General features: G+C 38.5%; 1 protein-coding gene across 2 annotated transcripts in view; it reads left to right on the forward strand.

Annotated features, from left to right (window-relative positions):
• Positions 1–19412, forward strand: part of nrxn3a (neurexin 3a) — a 353303-nt gene that overhangs the window by 134643 nt on the left and 199248 nt on the right. The window lies entirely within an intron of this gene.

The following is a 19412-nucleotide window of genomic DNA, read 5'->3' on the forward strand; positions in this document are numbered from 1 at the left end:
TCGACCGTCTTAGTATTCCTCAATCAATTCATTATAAACAATATACTAAGAAAAAATAATAAAATGATAAAAGAATGCCTGTTTCCCTATTCGTTTTTTGTAAAAAATTGTATAGGGTCGCTAACGACCCGCGGTGTGTAATAGTGTAAGTATATTTTTTTCTGCACAACAATAGTTGAATCTTTGATGACTGAATAAGTGTAATTCACCTTTATTCCACAAGGTTTCCGATACACAGTGATGAAGTGACTCCGTCACCACAGGCAGAAAACAAAAGTATAGGAAGTTTCATCAGCATATGTATTTTACTCTTCTGTAATTGTTACTCTAATATCAGGAGAGTTTTATACTATCACAACAGGTAGAGATCCATCTATATTATATATAGACCCGAAAATGTAATGATTGGTGAAACATTCATGCATGTAAGGCTTAAAGTCGGCATTAAACTGAAGTTGTGAAAGTCTTTTCTTCACTATTGTGATGTATATCCAAGCTTCTTGAAGAAGGAAAAAATAGGGCTAGACTTAATTTTGTCCTTCGGGAATTGATTGGGTGTTTGTAGTTTGCTATTGGTCAATCTGTGATCTGCGACCTTTGATATACAGGTTATCCCATCCTCCCTTGTGCCAGTACATATGCCATCACAAAAGAGAGGTGATGTCCTAGCAAGAGGGAGGGGAAATCATTTTGATTACGAGGGCACATGAATAATACAAATTAAAAAAATTTAAAAAAATGATAAAACATTTAAAATAAATGCCATATTTCATAAAAAACAAGAATTATCAGTTTTGATTTAAAGTAATATAAAAAGGGATAGTTTGCCAAAAAAAATGTATTCTATCATCATTTACTCACCAGCAAGTTGTTCCAAACCTGTATGAGTTTCTTCTGCTGAACACAAAAAAAGATATTTTGAAGAATACGGGTAACCAGATAGTTGATGAGTCTCATTGACTTCCATAGTATTTTTTTCCCCAGAATATGGAAGTCAATGGATGCCGTCAACTGTTTGGTTACCCGTAATCTTCAAAATATCTTTTTTTGTGTTCAGCAGAAATAAGAAACTCATACAGGTTTGGAACAACTTGAGGGTGAGTATAATAAATGTATGCTTGTAATAAGCTTTTTTATTTTGACAATAAAACAATCTAAGTTGCATGTACAAAATATAATGATATTGTACAATTACATTACAAAACAATATAGTATAATGGTCCAGTTTACAGCTGCTTCGTAAATGTAATAAAAAGCAAAACCAATGCACAATCTTTATTCATCATTTTAAACAAGTAGAGTAAAAGGTGCATCGTCATCTTGCCAAAGTTATGACTTCTCAACTTGTAATTACTTCCCAAGAGGAATTGAGCGCATCATTTCCTACCGTGTTTTTCCATATAGCAGGATCATCTGGCTAGTTTTTTCTTTTTCTTTCTTAAATTGCAGGAAAACTGCAGGAAATATTGCTGGGATTCACAACAAATAAGATAATCTATAATGTATTAATGCTAAAGTTGTATAGAATGTATGTAAATACAGTATTTACACTCTTAAAAATGAAGGTTCGTAAAGGGAGTTTTCACAGGAAATGCCATAGAATAACTTTTTTTAGGTTCCCCAAAGAAGTAACAAAAAAAGCTTTTTATAAGAAGAACCTTTATCCATTATACAGATTATTTTGTGTAATATGAAAGTCTTCATGGAACCACAGATGCCAATAAAGAGACTTTATTTATAAGAGTGTGTATAAAGAATATTTGAACTATGGAGGTATATGGAGATACCATCAGCATATACGATAATAAAAGTAAACAGACAGAGCCAGAAGCAATGTTCGCTTTATCTTTCCATTTTAATATAAATCTTTTCTTAAGGTTTTGACATTGAGTAAAAATCATCTTTGTTTTTTTAAATGGACTTTCAGACTGTTGAACTCAGCACCAGAAAACCTTGGTGTTTGTTTTGTGACCATTCATAAGAATCGGTCATCAGATTTCTTGGCTGGTTTGTGGGAAGCCATAGCTCATGCTGTGCTATCTGGGTGGGGCTGTTTCTGTGAGTCTGAGTTAAAAATGCTGTCGTTGATGAAAAACCTGAGGTGGCGGGAAGATGAATCGCTCATGTGAGTCCATATTCATCACCCAGGTGCCCCGCACTTCCGATGGCCCCTGACACAAGATAAAGAGCTGTGAGACAGGGGAAATGACCTCATCTGACAGACTCAAAGAGAACCAACGGCACAATGGAAATGGATTGGCGCGTTCACAGGAAATATTACCGCACGCTGTATTCATGATGTGTGGTATGATATGCTCTGCCCTCTTCAGCCCACCGATTGAATTGGCAGCGCTTTATTATTTTAGTTTAGTTTACGGTGAAGCACGAAGCGATGCCGCGCTGAAGGAGCTGTCTAAAAAATACAGCCGGATCGATCGGCGAAGGTTTAATATCCTTCATTTCTTTCAATCGACCTGGTGGCCCTCTTTCTGTCAACAGCATAATATACTGTATGAGCTAGTGCAGTGTGTGCTTTGTTTGCCAGCTTTACTTTCTTTTTAATTGCTTTTGTTTATAATGACTATCCATTAGTCTGTGTACACAAGAGCACACTTTGTCACAAATTCTACCGTAGAGGGCACAGCTCAAACAAACCTTTCTGGATGCAGAAGAAAAAACGTCACCACTCTTACTTAAGCAATAAAAAAGGGGACGAAACAAATGTGACGTTTAACTAAAGTCATTTTTGCTTATCCCCGAGGTCGAATTGGTTCATCAATGGTCAGCCACAAAGACACTTATTAATAAAGTAAGATTAAATACATAAAGTGGATTTGTGTTATTTAACATATGTAACTCGGGTTTCCGTGTTTTCACTGTTATATGTTGCTATCTTCTATCTTCTGAAAGAGTACTGAATCAAAGCACATGCGAAGAAGTTGCAGAAACAAGCGATATCACATGTAATCATAAGTAAAATAATGCGATCACCAAAATAAAACAGCATATAAATCACAACTCCCTGTTACTGAATGAAATGTGGACCCAGGACGACCTATAGGACTGTGCAAGCATTAGAGGTGTTGATAGACTCGATTTACTCCATCTATGATCGTTCTGAATCCGATCGAGACGTAGTCAAACACGATTTTTTCAGCTTTTTGCTCAAAATGTTGCTTTTTTTTAAATAAAACATACTCATATTCTAGTGTTTGTTTGTTTAAAAGCAGATCGTCTGTTCTTTCTTTTGATATATTGCATGTTCAGTTGGAATCGTTGGAACAATATAATTTTTTTCAGTTTTCATTTTACTGTTATTATTCATTTTAAGGAATACCAAATTGTTTTTTGTGCAGATGGGATGAGTAAATGCATGCTCACATTTAGTCTAGAACTAACCGCCATATTTACACAGCACACACAACACTCTGTACCGTACGCCGATTTCCATAACTGGGAAAACTAAGTCATTTGCGTTACTTATTTGAAAAAGTAACTCAAATATTTTATTGTAAATTCGAAAGTAATGTGTTACTTTACCAGTTACTTGAAAAAAGTAATCTGATTACGTAACTTGTGTTACTTGTAATGTACTTATGATGAATGTCTTAGAATTTGAGCCAAATGAGGGGAATCGTGTGTAATAAACATGAACTACCTTTTGGAACACTCCTTTGATGCCTTAAAATGCTATTCTATGTAGGTACCTCACTTGGATTTGGAACAGTTCAAGTGTAGAGAAAATCCGAGATATTCTCAATTTAATCTTTTGGCCCTTCGGTGCTCAAACCTTGCGATAACATTGAAAAATAACGTTGGTATTACTGTAATGATTGAGGCTTTATGTGTTTAGCACTAGACACCTTCAAGGCCTCCATAAGCTTTAAAACCAGAATGACGTACGGCTGTATTTAGAGGAACGGACAGGAACCGTTTCAGTTGAAGCCAGTTTATTTGATCTCTCGCACTTCCTCTGAGAAAACCATGAAACACAATAAAGCATCTCAGCATAATCTATTTATTTATCTTTCCCTTTTTTTTCTTCTACTGGACCTTAGTATATTCTTTGAACTCCTCTGCGTCTCAGCTAGAGCGTGCGAAATCCATCCCGAATCAATACTGTTGTCTGATACCTTTATTTGACGATCTCTGTGCGGGCTACTTGGGATTGCGTGCAACCAACAGACACGCCTGACACGACCATCAAACATGATTTCCAGCGAGTGACTTCATTCAATATGGCTCATAAAGAAATAGTAGTGTGCAAAAATCCATTTTTGGTCAGGCAAGGTGACCTTGTGGGAGGGGAAGTGGTCTTTGCTTTAAGGCTTAGTCACTCAAGTGGAGCCATCCATCACTGCGCATTTCCAGGAAAAACAAATTATGCCCTGTACCAGCACATAAACGTGGCCAATCAATATCTCTGCCCTGCCTCAAATGCCACACATTTTACACCATTTCTAATCATCTTGTTGTCTTTCCACCCCTGCCAGTTCAATGGAGTGTATCATAACCATTTATTTTTTCTTCTTCTTTTATTATTATTTTTTTTATGTACGGTTGTTAAAATGTGTGACATCATATTTCATCTTCTGAACTAATCGGTTTTGTTGCTTGAATCAATTGTATGCTGCTTATAATAAATAACCTTTTCGAGGTTCATTATTATTGTTTATTATTATTATTTGCAGATTACGAGCCATATTGAACTTTCGTTCTTTTTCACACCACCACGCCACTCTGGGGACAGCAATTTTCTTTGACAGTATATAAAAATATCTAGAATGTAATCTTCATAACAAACTTTTTAACAGTGTCCCAGACAGCAACCCAGATCCGGCCCACATCTGGTATGCATTTAATCCACATGTACCAGATGTGGCCCGGATCTGGGGTAGGTATGAAATATGGCAAATTTTTTATTTTTGTTTAAATATCCTTAGTTCACAGCATCTAAATTAGATGTTTAAAACCACTTTTACAGAACTAAATAAATAGATAAAAGTGGGTATAGGATTTAACAAGAGAAACATTCGATAAAGGCCCGCAAAAAAGCTGGTGCCTTTTCTCCAGGACTTAAAAAAAAAAATCAACTCAGATTGGGTTTTTCGAGAAGTCATCTGTTTCATGTTGCCAGAGAATCGTTATGTGGGACGTGGTCAAAGCTCCTCTCTCCTCCTCTCTTATCTGCACAATCCTGCTCTGATTGAAGCGGTAACTCTCAACTGCCTTTGATCAGGTCGTGTGTCACTTAAGACTGCTCTGAATGGAGTCTCATCTTCCTCATCCTGCAGAGTTCCCGATCGGCTCGGGCTCTCAATCAAAAACACAATTAGAACAGCATTAAAAAAAAGACAGGGCTGCTCCGTCTTATCCATACAATCAGCTGTCTTTACCTTTCCCCATTCATCCTTCTCTTTTTAATTTTCTCTTTTTTGTTTCACAGCACGTCAGGTTTTTTTTGAAGAATTAACCATTGATCGCCTCCTGCAGTCCTACATGTAATGGATGAAAGCAGGAAAAGCAGATAGATTAGCTGCTACAATCCAGCAAGCAGGTTTATTTATTTTTTTGAATTATGATATTTATTTTGTTTGGGCTGGATATCTGCATTCACGGTACAGGTACTGATCGAAGATGAATTTGGTTGCTATGTGATGCAATTTCTTAAACTCATCCCTTTGGCTGCTCACACACTGTCATGGCAATGTGGAAGATTGTTCCCGGGAAGACGGGCAGCACTTCTGGAAAGCATTAATTACCACAGAATGGGACCATTAATCAGAGCTGTCTATGCCAGACAGAGCAGAAGGCAGCAGAAAAGGGCTCCTCTCTGCTTCTGGGCTGAATGACTGGAGGTGTTTTTATGCATAGTACCCTGGTGCACAGGAGGACTGCAACCAAACTAGGACATTGACATAATGAAGACAGATTTGCTTTGGGGACCTTACCATTTCATACACGTTGACAACTAGGGACAACGAGGACCTTACTGAAATTCCACTACATTTTGCCCTTTCCTTTTCATCTTCTTGAATCATTGCAAATAGAAAAATTGAAAAAACAGCTAAAATGTCACAGTATCTCTATTTTAAAGCCTGGCATTGATAATTAAAATATGAGTATATTTAGTAGGGATGTCAATTAAACTTACCTAAAAAAGAGGAATTTTCCTGCTATCTGAATGTTCAGCATCACTGCAGGCACATGAAGGGTTTTCCTCTTGAACACCATAAGTGCTGCAACTCAACTGTTTAGTTAATTCAACTAAACAAAAAGTGCATGTTAATTTTGTCAATGTTGTGCAAATGGAAACGTGTAATGAACTTAAAGGAACACGCTGACTTTCTGGGACTTTAGCTTATTCACCGTATCCCCCAGAGTTAGATAAATCCATACATACCATTCTCATCTCTGTGCGTGCCATAACTCTGTCTGACGCACCCACCGCTAGCCTAGCTTAGCACAAAGACTGGAGGTAAATGGCTCCAGCTAGCCTACTGCTCAATAAGTGACAAAACAACACCAACATTTTACTATTTACATGTTGTGATGTGTAGTTGCATCGTGTAGTAAAGTTAGCCCTTTCAGGCGCTGTGTAATATCATTGCTCCACTGCACTCATGGTACGGCTCAAAGCTCCTTGATTATTACGCAGGAATGAGAGTTTAGTTCCTAGCCATATTGGTCTAGAAAATCGCAACTTTTCATTTTACGTCGGCCTTAGTACACAATAGAACATTTCGATTGGGTTTTTGTCGAGGGAATTTATGTCATCCCTGCAACACTCTATTGGCCCTGTTCTATTGAATGAATGAACCTGTCTGTCGGGAATCGTCAGACTGACTACACTGATTTTACTATTCATTCATTCATATACTATTTAATCATTAGGCCTACTATCATTAAAATACTTTCATAACTCATAATGGTCATTTTTTCAAGAACATGTTCAGGTCCGTGAAAGGCTCTTCTCGTTACTAAACTGACCATTCAGAATGGTGATTTAGACTACACAATGTCATCGGTTTTCATCCTAAATGCGGCCGAAAAGGGCGCAACAGAGGCTCAATGAAATTTCCCTCTTTCCAAATTTAGAACCAATCATTTGTCAATGATAAGCCAATCAGCTTTCAGTAATACATTAGTATGTCTCCAGACCAGCTTTGAGTTGAGACAGCAGGTGCAGAGAAACGTTTGCATTTTGCCAAAATATCAATTAAATACTAATTAGCAGGAAACATGTATTTGCCTTAATGAAGGATTGGTTGATTTATTATATTGACATGTATTGGTGACCGGAGATGTTATAATGTGTCATTATCAAGGCTTTCAAGTAGAATTGTCCATGAAGTTCTTATTATTGTTGATACACAAAATAAGGTATACAAATTAATAAAAGACTACATTTCATAATTCATCTTTAATGGAATTTACTGGCATTATAGATACACTTTGTTGATAATAAAAAATAATCACTGTCAGTTTTGTAATTGTTTTGCCATTAAACACATTTTCCCTGTTTTATTGATTCACTAAAAAGTTATTTGCTCACAATAGTTTTTAATTCACCAAAAAAAAGCGGCTTCTAAGAGTCATTTGTTCACTAATCGGACTACACCAGTCGCGTTGTGTGTGTTTTGTATTCTCTAAATAGAATAACTTATAAGAGTAATCTTGTTTGTGAATCAGACACTGCACATGACTGTAGGGCGGGATATATCAACTTGTCTCACCAGTAGCCGTAAATCATGATTTAATATTTGCTTTTGCTAGTTGGTTGGCTTCCTGTAGCTCAAACAGTGGAGCAGGAACTGATAAAATATGTATCTTGAATGCAATCTATGTTGCTTTGGATAAAAACATCTGCCAAAAGGAGCATTTTGTTTGGACGAACACCTGGATATTTGGATATATATGAAGTGTAAGGTTGTACATGTGTGTATCTAAGACAATTTTGTCAGTGTTTGGTAGTACACTGGCATACAGTAGATGACCTCAAGGCTTACAGATAGGGTTGGGTATTGTTTGATTATTCTGCTTAACGATTCCAATAAGGTTAACAAATAAAAATCAATTCTAAGTCTTATGGCAAAACATTTCATTGTAGCTGAATGCTACTAATACTGTAGAATAAAAGCTACATAGAATTCACGTGAGATATTTTAGTACTTACTTGAGATTATCCTCACAATGGTCTTTCTCCATCTACCTTCGGCCAATTATGGCAAAGAACAGACAGCTATAATACATGTTGAAGACTCCTCTCGTATTGGTGCAGTTCCTTCTGGCTAAACGTTCATCTTCACAAACCACCATGTGCTAACCTTAAGCGAAACCACTGGCCATTTTACGACCATTTTAAGCCGTCTTATTACTCTGAATGATTTCTTTCAGCTCTGTATTGCCTGTTCTTATGAATTTATCTATAACTGGAATGTGCCTTTTTTCTTTTCCCATTGTTGCAATAAGCTGAATAAAGCTTCTCTCTGCCAGAAGGTATTTTTTTTTTGCTTAGCCTAATGTTTTCAGAGATAATAAAGCAGATGCTTTGTTGTTTTTTAGCATCATTGCAGATGGAATTCCAAAGGAATTTGGCAAATCGCATCAATCTCTCGCATGAACCGCTTTAAATACTCTGTTTAATGTTGCATCACATCTCTGCCTCTAATTATCGGAAAGCTCTCTGCTAGGATAAAATGGATAATGCTTATTTTAACTTCTTCTCGAGCAGTTTCATCTTGCCACTGTAAGTATGCACAAGCTGGTTGGAATTTCTGAGTTATTTCATAATCTCGCTATAAATTATTTCCCCTGTTTTACGGTTCCATCAAAGCTCTCGCTCACCTCTGATGTCATTATGATGTCATTACCCCCCCCCCCCCCCCCCCCCCAGAAGGGAGGTAGCAGATTCAGTCCATCTTCAAAGTAGCTGTGCACACGTATATCCGCCTGTTCAAACTCTTGTCTCCAACCCACAGATATTCTCCTGCAGATAACTGATTTACCATCAGCATTTTAATGGCCGTTCACTTTGCAGCCAACACCGGCTAATGAGTCCACAATAATTAGTTGAGGTACGTTGAGCAGCGCCAGTAAAAGTCCAGGTGGTGTGACTAATTACAAAGGTGTTCAAGGCCTTACTTACACAAGAACAAGAGAGGGGAGACCCACTGCCAATGCTTAGCTCTCAGTCAGAGGCAGGGCGACATTTGGAGTCGAAAAAAGCAATCATTCCCACATTATTGTTTCTGCTAATGTGTTATTTTCTTTAACAAGATGATTAAATATGTGTTTCCTGTCAGGAAGCATTAAGTATTGTTGCTGAAGTCAGTCTGACACTTTTTCAAAGGCATTGCAAGCGTCGTGTATCATGGAACATCTTTATAAACAATCAAAAATCGTCAATTGACAGGTACGTTTTGCATTAAAGGCATTAACATTTTCATGTCTTAAGCAAAAAAACGCACAGATGTGCTAAATATACCGCTGCATATTTTAAGTTCTCACATCTGAGCTGTCAATTCAGTTTTGGGTACCTCTCAGATCCCTTTGCGCAGGTATTTTTTTTTTTTTTTTTAAGTCTCTTAGGCACTTTTTAGAGGGAGGAACAGCTTAAGATGAAAGAGGTAGTTCCCCTGCAGGATTATGTACAATGAATAATTTAAAGTGGAAAAAGAAAGCTCAATTCCGTTAACCTTGTAAGTTATTTATTGTTTTTAGATGGCTGTCATGTTTGCTAATATCCTCCCCAGTCAGCCACAACTGAAAATGGAAATTCGGTGGAGTCATTTTAGGGACGTCATCTCCAGAATGCATGCAGACTCTGACGGATGACTCGTACAAGGCCAGAGTTTTTCTGCTTGGGCGGAGGTACAGAAAACCACGGAAGCCTTGAATATTTATGCTTTATTCTTGACCTGGACAAACTTGCACAGTTAAAATGACCACTGAGGAATCCTTGTGACCTGAAAACAATGGGAAAATACATTTGCTTGTCACAAAAAAGGGTAGTTCTCTCACCTTATGTTGTTCTAAACACAAAAGAACATATTTTGAGTAATGTTTATGCTGTTCTTTTCCACACAATAAGGCTGTCTTGCTCTAAAAATGTAACAAAATTTTTTAGAGTTATCGTCGCTCTAAACCCCCGGGTAAATGAGTGTTTCACACTTGTAATTTAGTTGCAGGGTTAGCTCTGCTTTTTAACCGGGGTTATGAAACAACCACAACCAATCATGTACTTATATTTGCGTGCTTCGGACAGTCACGGAAACACTATGCATTGTATGTAAACAGTAAATTCAGTGTTTGATAGGAAAATGTCGCAAGCTGATAGAAAACGCAACTCTTTGAGTGAAGAAGAGACTTCTTTCTTACGGTTATAGTCCGAAATGTTAATTCAGTATAAACTCGATAGTACACTCGGCAATATGAGGATGCGCAATGCTATAGCTTTTATATAAACAGGTCACGTGCAGCATTTATCCAATCAGTGACACTGCAAATGCAAATAAGAAAGTTAACCCAAGGTTTAGGAATGTACAATGTAAAACGTAAGTTCTACATACCCAGGATTAATGGTTAACCTTGGGTAAATTATGACTAGTGTGAAATGTGAAGCAATATAACCCAGGATTCCATTTACCAGGGTTAGAATGACCCAGGGTTAACTATTTATGTTATAGTTATATGCTATATAATTTTATTTATGGGTGTATAAATCATATTCCGGAAAACCGGAAGTGGCGCCGGCGACTGTGTCATAATAAAAGTCTCGCCGGAGACTGTGTCATAAGTCCCACCGCTCTTCTCATTTACAATCGCTCCAGCGGCCTTGCTCAGCTCCACAACACTCGGTCCTACTCTGCTTCATACTACAGTAACGTTTATAATCGCATCCATGAACACGATTTCTGCCCGAGTCCTATCGCTATTCTTTTCAACCGGCTGTGAGGTGGAGACCACATGTCCCAAGATTCTGCGCTCAAACGTGGCGTCATCAAACTACGCCTTTGTTTTGAACAGGCGACCTCTAGTGGACGGAAAAGTTACATAGTGTAGCTTTAAAGAAATTAATAGGCTACATTATTCAGCAAGGATGCATTCAATTGATCAAAAGTGACAGTAAAGACATTTTAGTAGATTCTAATTAAAATGAATGCTATTCATTTTAACTTTCTATTCATCAAAGATGACAATCTTAAAAAAAAAAAACATTTCAACATTGATCTTCAAAATCAATGTGCATCAAATCATCATTAGAATGATTTCTGAAGGATCATGTGACACTGAAGACTGGAGTAATGATCCTGAAAATTCAGCTTTGCATCACAGAAATAAATTACATTTTAAAACATATTCAAGTAGAAAACCGTTATATTACATTTTAATAATATTTCACAATATTACAGATTTTTTGTATTTTTAATCAAATAAATGCAGCCTTGGTGAGCATAATAGACTTCTTCTAAAAACATTAAAAATCTTACCGATCAAAAACTTTTGAATGGCAGTGTATGTGCTGTGAATGAGAATGAGGTGTTTTTTCTTGCATTGTAAGCATAAACATTTCTTTTTTGTTATAGATAAAAGAATGTCATACAGGTTTGGAATGTTTTGTGGGTGAATAAATGACATACCTTTTTATATTAACTTATTAAAATCTAGTTAATCGTTAAAGATGGTATAGAGGTTGGCACACATGCTTCAGTATGTTGAGCTCACATGAATGATATTGAGTCCAACTCATGTTGTTTCCCATTCCAAGATCATAAAAACATAATCCATATCGTAGATAGCTTCCTATAAAACCTGGACTTTAGTGACGTCCTCTCCTCATTGTCATTGTTGAAGGTAATCACTTTGATGCTGAAGAATTTTTTTTTTACTTCTCCCAAGATAATAAAGTTCCTTCACAGTCGTTAGATGAATTTTCAAATCACTTCGCTGACAGATGGCTTCTTTTAGAGAGTGCTGTGATAAATAGATTGTGATATAAAAGGTGAGACACAGGCCAGCATTTTTATGGTTTGAAGGCTCAAGCTGCTGCAGGTGCAGATGCATGGAAAAAAAAAGTTGTATGGGTACTAAAACACAATTTCTAGGCCAAGGGAAACATTTTCCAAAGACTGGTTGATAAGGGGAAAAGATAATACTGATGAGAGCGCGTGCACAAAAGAGCAAAAAAAAAAAAAAGACAGAGAGAGAGAGAGAGAGATTGAGAAAATGGAGGGCGATTTGTACAGACATCAAAGGTCAACCGGGACCAATTTTCATGCCTTGGCTTTCCTCCCAGTAAAGGACAAGGTTTGGCTGACTTGTTCTCCTTTGTTTTGTTTTATTTTATTTATTTTTTATTTTCTTAAGCATTCACTCAAGGTCAGCTTTGGAGATAGGGTCGACGTAAACATCACATCAAATTCACAACCGCAGTGCTGTTCATTTCCAAATAACTTTGGGAAGGTCACTGTTTTGAATTTGTATGTGTTTACTCTTTTCTAAATCTTGATTTTGCCTTTTCATCTACAGTTTTTAAGTCATTTATATTTATACTGATGATTATATCTCCTAAACAATCCACCGCTCAAACAGATCAGACTGGCAGATGTTCCATTCTTTACACAGTCATTCCTCAGAAGTCTCTAGTTTCCAAATGTCCTTTTTGTGTCCTCTCCCATGGTCATTTGATAAATCACACTGCCTTTGGTTTATGTGGCAGCCCGGTGCCTTTGAAGCCTTTGGAGCTACTTTTGGCACGGCATCACCAGGGTTCTGAAGGACTGGAGGTAAATTGTGGAGCCCTCAGTAATTCGCTCATTGTTTCTGGTGTTTTCGTTCCTTTCCTCGGAGCAAATGGCTTGTCATGTATCTCCCAGTGAGAGTTTGCCTAGATGGCGCTTGGCTGCGCCCTCAGAACCTCGCCTTGGTGCATGGATGGTTCCTGGGGAGTTTTGCCCCGGCTAAAGCCGGGCGTAACTTCACCTGCGTTGCATTTCTACCTTCGCTCGTGAATAATTCATTCCATAGCCATGTTTGGTCTGAGGCGGTGGGTCTGTTTCTCCTGCAGGTGTAATGAGAAGCAGAAGTGGTGGGCTTTGAAAAGGATTCTATATGGATGCAGGCCAAAGCTTTACCCTTTCCATGGGTTCAATGTGACCGTAGAGAGAGCCAGGCTAAATTTACTTCTAATGTCTCTCTGAGATCACCTCCAACCTGCTCTGTTCGGTAATAATACCTGTTTACCTCCGCCGCTCTGAGAATCAGCCCTGGCACACGGCGCCATTTTCCCTTGCCTCTTAAGAGGCTTCGCAAATTTTTTTTTTGCTTGTGAACTCCAGACCTCGTCTTCCTGAAACACATTAGTTATCACACGGAGTGTAATCTGAGTACATGTGATGTTCTTTCCCCCCTAGTGTAATGTGTTTATAGAATATGGCATCCTTGTCAGATCAATAAAACCAACATGGACCGACTCGGGGAGGACAAGCCTGGAAAGCAAACAAAAGGCTGCCGTATTATCATTTCTAATCCTTGTATCGTTAGAACTCCTGCCGAATGTGTGAGACTCGATGTGACATGTTGTCCGTGGCACATTTATGTAACTGACAAGTTCATCCGTGCTGTCATCTCAAATGTTCAACCCTGGCTTCTCAGACCTTCCGTCTTTTGAAGGACGAGACTGTGACAGTATGGTACGGGGCATCCATTAATGATGAGCTGATTTGAGATGAACTTGCTGAAGGTTTTACTCCTTCAGGTTCTCAAACATTCCCAAGAATAAGTTAAGCAGGAGAGACAAAAGACTTTGCATTTCTGTTCCTGTCCCTATACCCCTGCGCCATCGTTACTGGCAGGGGTGACAACCTCCCCTTAGAGTCGCATGGATAAACGGATGTGCATTCACAGAACATGTTAATAATTGCCGGCAATTACTGCATTTTGTAGCAAACAGGGAACGTAGGAGGGTATGAGGGAAGGTCAGTCGGCATGACCTGTATTGCAGTTTTCTCTGCTCTTTGTCATTTTCTCCAACAAAACATTCTCGACCCTTTATTATTTATCATGCTTTCATCTCTTCCACTGAAAAGTGCTTGTGAGGGGTGATTTTCATTGAGGTTGGCAACTGGATCTTGTTGCACAAATTCTGTTGCGGCTTCTTTTTTCGGGACAGTTTCTCACTGACAAATGTATTCTGTCCCTTTTAATGTTACTGAAGAAAGTTGTTCCCATGCGGTGACAGTTTTCTTCTTTTTTACACCTCTTTTTGTTTGTTTGCTTTTTCTTGTGCTGTCAAGAGGAACAAAGTTTTGAAATATCTTGGCAGTTAGTTGTCATCTTCCTGTGAACATATTGTAATGTGCTGTTGCAGCTGTTTAAACCAGTTTATTCTTTGATTCCTCTCATACTTTCATTCCTAAAAGTAATTTTACATTTGAATCGAATTGAAGTAGCAAGCAGGATGAAGATGAAAAATGATGTAGAAAAAGTGTAGTTTTTATATATTTATATATATATAAGTGGTGGGCCGTTATCGGCGTTAACGTGCTGCGTTAACGTGAGAATCTTATCAGGCGATAAATAAAATATCGCCATTAATCTATTCTCAAAGTTGGGTTGGGAGCTGGGTCTATACTACGCAAGCTATGATGACTTTCACCTTGATATTTTAGCGTGGATGTATACCTAGCCGAATTGCACTGTAGGGGGCGAGAGAACGAGTCTTCGAACCTGTGTGTATGCCTACTAGTGTTGTCAAAAATATCGATATTTCGCTATGTATCAATACTGAAATATCTGAAATGATACGATACTCATTTTCTACAGTATTGATATCAGCTGCGCTCTCCTCTCCGACCGACAGCGAGTTGACACGCACCTGCCTCCTCTCATTCAGTCCGTTTAATCCTCTCAACATTGCGAACGGGTGTTCTGCTGGATTTTTCCTCATGACAGCGTGTTAGTATTGGTGTGACTGGTCTGAATTTCGCGCAGGGTTGCACATAACATTAATTCTACTAATTCCCGCAGATTTCGCGCGCGCATCTGAAGTGCACACACACATACCGTAATAAAGCCGCCTCTGACATACAAGTGTAAAAATGAGCTCCTTTCCAAAAACCAATGTAAACAGTTGAGAAAGAAAACACAGTGTGTATCATTATCTTGGATCAATGCATTCAGTCTTAAAGTGACAGCAGCCAGAAATGTACCTGCTGCCGCCTGTGTCTTTAATGTTAATCAAGAGACAAAATACATAGAAAATCACTCTTTGCTCTTGACTGAATAACTTTTGTAACTTTAATGAATGTATGTTTATATTTTGTAGCATTAATCATATATATATATATATATATATCCACAAGTTTCCTACGCCCCATGAAGCCTTGCGTCAAAAGTGGGAGCATCTTGCAGTTCGCAGTAAACAAGGGGGATATTATACATTTCCATCGTAGTTTATGCACAAGTTTTCTTATCGGATAGAAAATGTATCCGACTCAAACGACTAATTTTTAGAATTCATGCGCATCTTGGTGTTTCCATTCAGCATTTTTTGATGCGATATCCCCAAATGCGCATAAAAATTGGTGGATGGAAACATATCTTATTGACATCTTATTGACACAACAATTGACAGTCATTTAAGCTATCCAAATTTGCTAACGATGTGGGAACACAACCTCAACGAACTTTCAATAGGGTGAAACAACAGTAGTTGTTACCCTCCGCAGTAGTTGGTTGGGAGGATGACGTGAAGAAGTGGCCTTGTATCATGTACGGTAGCATTTTTATCTATTTTCTAGATTCAGTAGCCTGTGATGGTAAGGCGATGAGCAATTTGAAAAGCTCAGAGGCATATCAGTATCAGTCGGAAACTATCTAAAAGCGGACATTGAGCCTAGCCTGAGCCTACACATATCCCATCACAAGGCATGGGTGCTAGCATCAGTGACAAGTGAAGTACAGACAGCGGGTTGTTCATGTATTACAGGGCCAGGACGCTGTTGTAGTCATGCAGCAGCACTTTTGTGGAAGGTCAGTAAAGTAAGGACAATTAAGGGCATGAAAATTGTATTGTTTATTGCATTGTGATATTATTAATTAACTAATTAATGTACTAAACCTGAAACGTTTAGTGTGTTTCATTCATGTTGCATATGTTGCTTCACAGTAACCTTCACTTAACCCTTGTGGCACCATCTGATAAAAAAAGTAAAAATGTTAATTTTGAAACGTTGCCAATTATCCGAAAAACACTTAGCCTCTTCACTAACTAGCACACAAAATACCATTGGTATACTACTTCCGCCGCTTCACCGGAAGTTGTACCCACTGCCTTTTTTACAGTAGCGCCCCCCTGAAAAAGGTGTATATAAACACTATATTGCCAAACGTATTGGGACACCCCTTCAAATCATTGAATTCAGGTGCTCTAATCACTTCCATGGCCACAGGTGTATAAAATCAAGCACTAGACATGCAGACGCTTCTACAAACCTTTGTGAAAGAATGGGTCGCTTTACAGGAGCTCAGAGAATTCAAGCGTGGTACCGTGATAGGTTGCCACCAGTGCAAGTCCATTCATGAATTTTCCTCACTACTAAATATTCCACGGTCAACTGTTAGTGGTATTATAACAAAGTGGATGCAATGGGGAACAACTCAGCCATGAAGTAGAAGGCCACATAAAAACACAGAGCTCACATGATCTTCAGGTCAGCGCATGCTGAGGCTCACAGTGCAATAGTCAATAGCTACAGACCTCCAAACTTTGTGTGGCCTTTAGATTAGCTCAAGAACAGTGCATAGAGAGCTTCAAGGAATGGGTTTCCATGGGCGAGCAGCTGCATCCAAGCCTTACATCACCAAGTGCAATGCAAAGTGTCTGATGCAGTGGTGTAAAGCACGCCACCACTGGACTCTAGAGCAGTGGAGATGTGCTCTCTGGAGTGACAAATCACGCTTCTCTGTCTGGCAATCCGATGGACGAGTCTGGGTTTGGTGGTTGCCAGGAGAACGGTACTTGCCTGACTGCATTGTGCCAAGTGTAAAGTTTGGTGGAGGGGGGATTATGGTGTGGGTTGTTTTTCTGGGGTTGGACTTGGCCTCTTAGTTCCATTGAAAGGAACTCTTAATGCTTCAGCATACCAAGACATTTTGGGCAATTCCATGCTCCCAACTTTGTGGGAACAGTTTTGGGATGGCTGTTCCAACATGACTGCATGCACAAAGCAAGGTCCATAAAGACATGGATGAGCGAGTATATAAAACCTCAAATTTCAGTGCTTTTTATTTAATTCATGTAATTCATTGGATTTTTTTTAATAAATCCTCAATTAAATTCTGAATGGTGTGCAGTCCTGCTCTGAATATATTCACTGAAACAGAAAAGAAAGAATATAAACATAGGACTATAAATACATACAAATAACACACTATATATAATACATGCACGACAAACCGTGTATTGTTTCTTCTACATGTCAAGTCTGTTCTCTTCATGAATGCATTTTAAAATGTGTTGACCTCAGCACCTGTGCTTGGGAAGCACTGTGAGCTGTATAAATGCTTACCGAGGAATTCGTTCATTGATTGTCAGCAAAACCTGGCTATGAGACATGCACTTTCTTTATACCCCAATTCTCAAGATTTCACCGATACGGCATTAACCCTTCGCATGATTCAGCTCTTTACCATTCCCATTGTCACATGGTTATTGCTTCATCACTTTGCTGTCTCGCTCAACAGCGATGCTCCATTAAGAACGCTCATTGCCACTGTCGTATTTCACACCGAGCCCAGCTATGCAGGTATAACCAATGAAAAACAATTACCTCTGGCATTCAATAATGACCCTATAGTTAAGATTTGACCTTGCGTGTGATTTGTCTGCACCATAAACAAAAGAATGTCGGCTGTGGGGGGCCGTCTGATCGGTCATCAGATTTTGATTATCTTAATCTCTCGGAGGGGCTTTATGGCCAAGCCGTCGATGAGCAGGATTCAGCAGTTTTCTACAGAAGGTTAAAGACGCACACTTTCCCCCTCCTCCTGCTGTTCTATTACACGAGCAGCTGTGCCATTTTCACTTGCCTAAAACCCCATAAAATTTTATTTCAGCTTTTCTCAAGGTGTCATGATCTTCAGGTTTGCAGGTGTGATGCCATAATGGATGTGTGCCTGAGTGGAGCTTTTTTTTTTTTTTAAATGTCCCCCAATAAGCGTTTCCGCACCTCTTTGTAAACACCTGAAGAGTTGCGAATATTAAGTCACTGCATTGAATTTATATGTGAACAAACCATGAAAGTAGATCTAAACTATTTACGACTGACAGATGGAGTTGTATTAAGGGATCTATAAATTTTAATGTAATACTTACATGGAGCCTTTAATATAAGTTCATATGCTATAAAAATGTGTGTCTTTAGGGAGATGATTCACTATAATTCTTTAAGCTTAAGCTCTGATTTTCCCATCTGTGCATCTGCAAATTAAGACAATTAGGCATCAAACTCCTTGAAACCGGTCATGTACACACTACCGTATACTGTATATGTTGTGAAGGATCTGATGCTGTCAGTTTTCCTTGCTTTGTACTGTTTTTTATAATGCAGAAATAAGGAACCATATGCTCTGCTATAGAATTAACCATCAGTTTTAGTGCGACAACAGCCGTCCAGGGCCGGCCCGTGGCATAGGCGGAATAGGCAAATGCTAGGGGCGCCACTCATCCATAGGGGCGCCAAAATGTATTACTGATACTATTTTATTAATATTAATTTGAAATATTACCAAATAAAGCGCAAAAAAACGTAACTAAGTCCCCCGCCTCTTTCCGGTCCGCCTCATCAATCTCCCCCGCCGATCTACTTGAAGTGCGTCAGAAATACAACGCGCGATCAGTTTATCGTCAGGGGAATTTGTTGTGTTGCGTCGCCTCTCGCCGCATCCAACGCAGACAGGATTGCTTTCATTTTTTAGGGTGCTTGGCCGCTCGCTCCAGGTGTTGACACGGTGTAAGTTGCCTGATTATTTATGACGGATGGCCGAATTGAAGTGTCTTAAAAAAAAGACAGAAGCCCTCTGATGCAGGGAAGATAAGGGATACACTGCTCTTCTTACGTAGTATTTGTGTCTTGTTTCTAGTCTAAATATCTAAAATTCCTAAATCAAGGTTGAAGGTGCATTTACTAGATAAGTTAAATGACAGAAGATAGTTTTCTTGTTTTCTTGAAAATAAATCAAAATGAAGTGAGTTTTTGCTTAAAACAAGCAAAATTATCTGGAAAAATAATCTTTTTTTTTTCTCACCCCATTGGCAGATAATTTTGCTTGTTTTAAGCAACATTTTTCTTGTTTACTTGAAAATAAAATCAAAATGAAGTAGGCTATGTCATTTTACTCATCTAAAT

Source organism: Gobio gobio (assembly GCF_949357685.1).
Source record: "Gobio gobio genome assembly, chromosome: 13".
NCBI lineage: Eukaryota > Metazoa > Chordata > Actinopteri > Cypriniformes > Gobionidae > Gobio > Gobio gobio.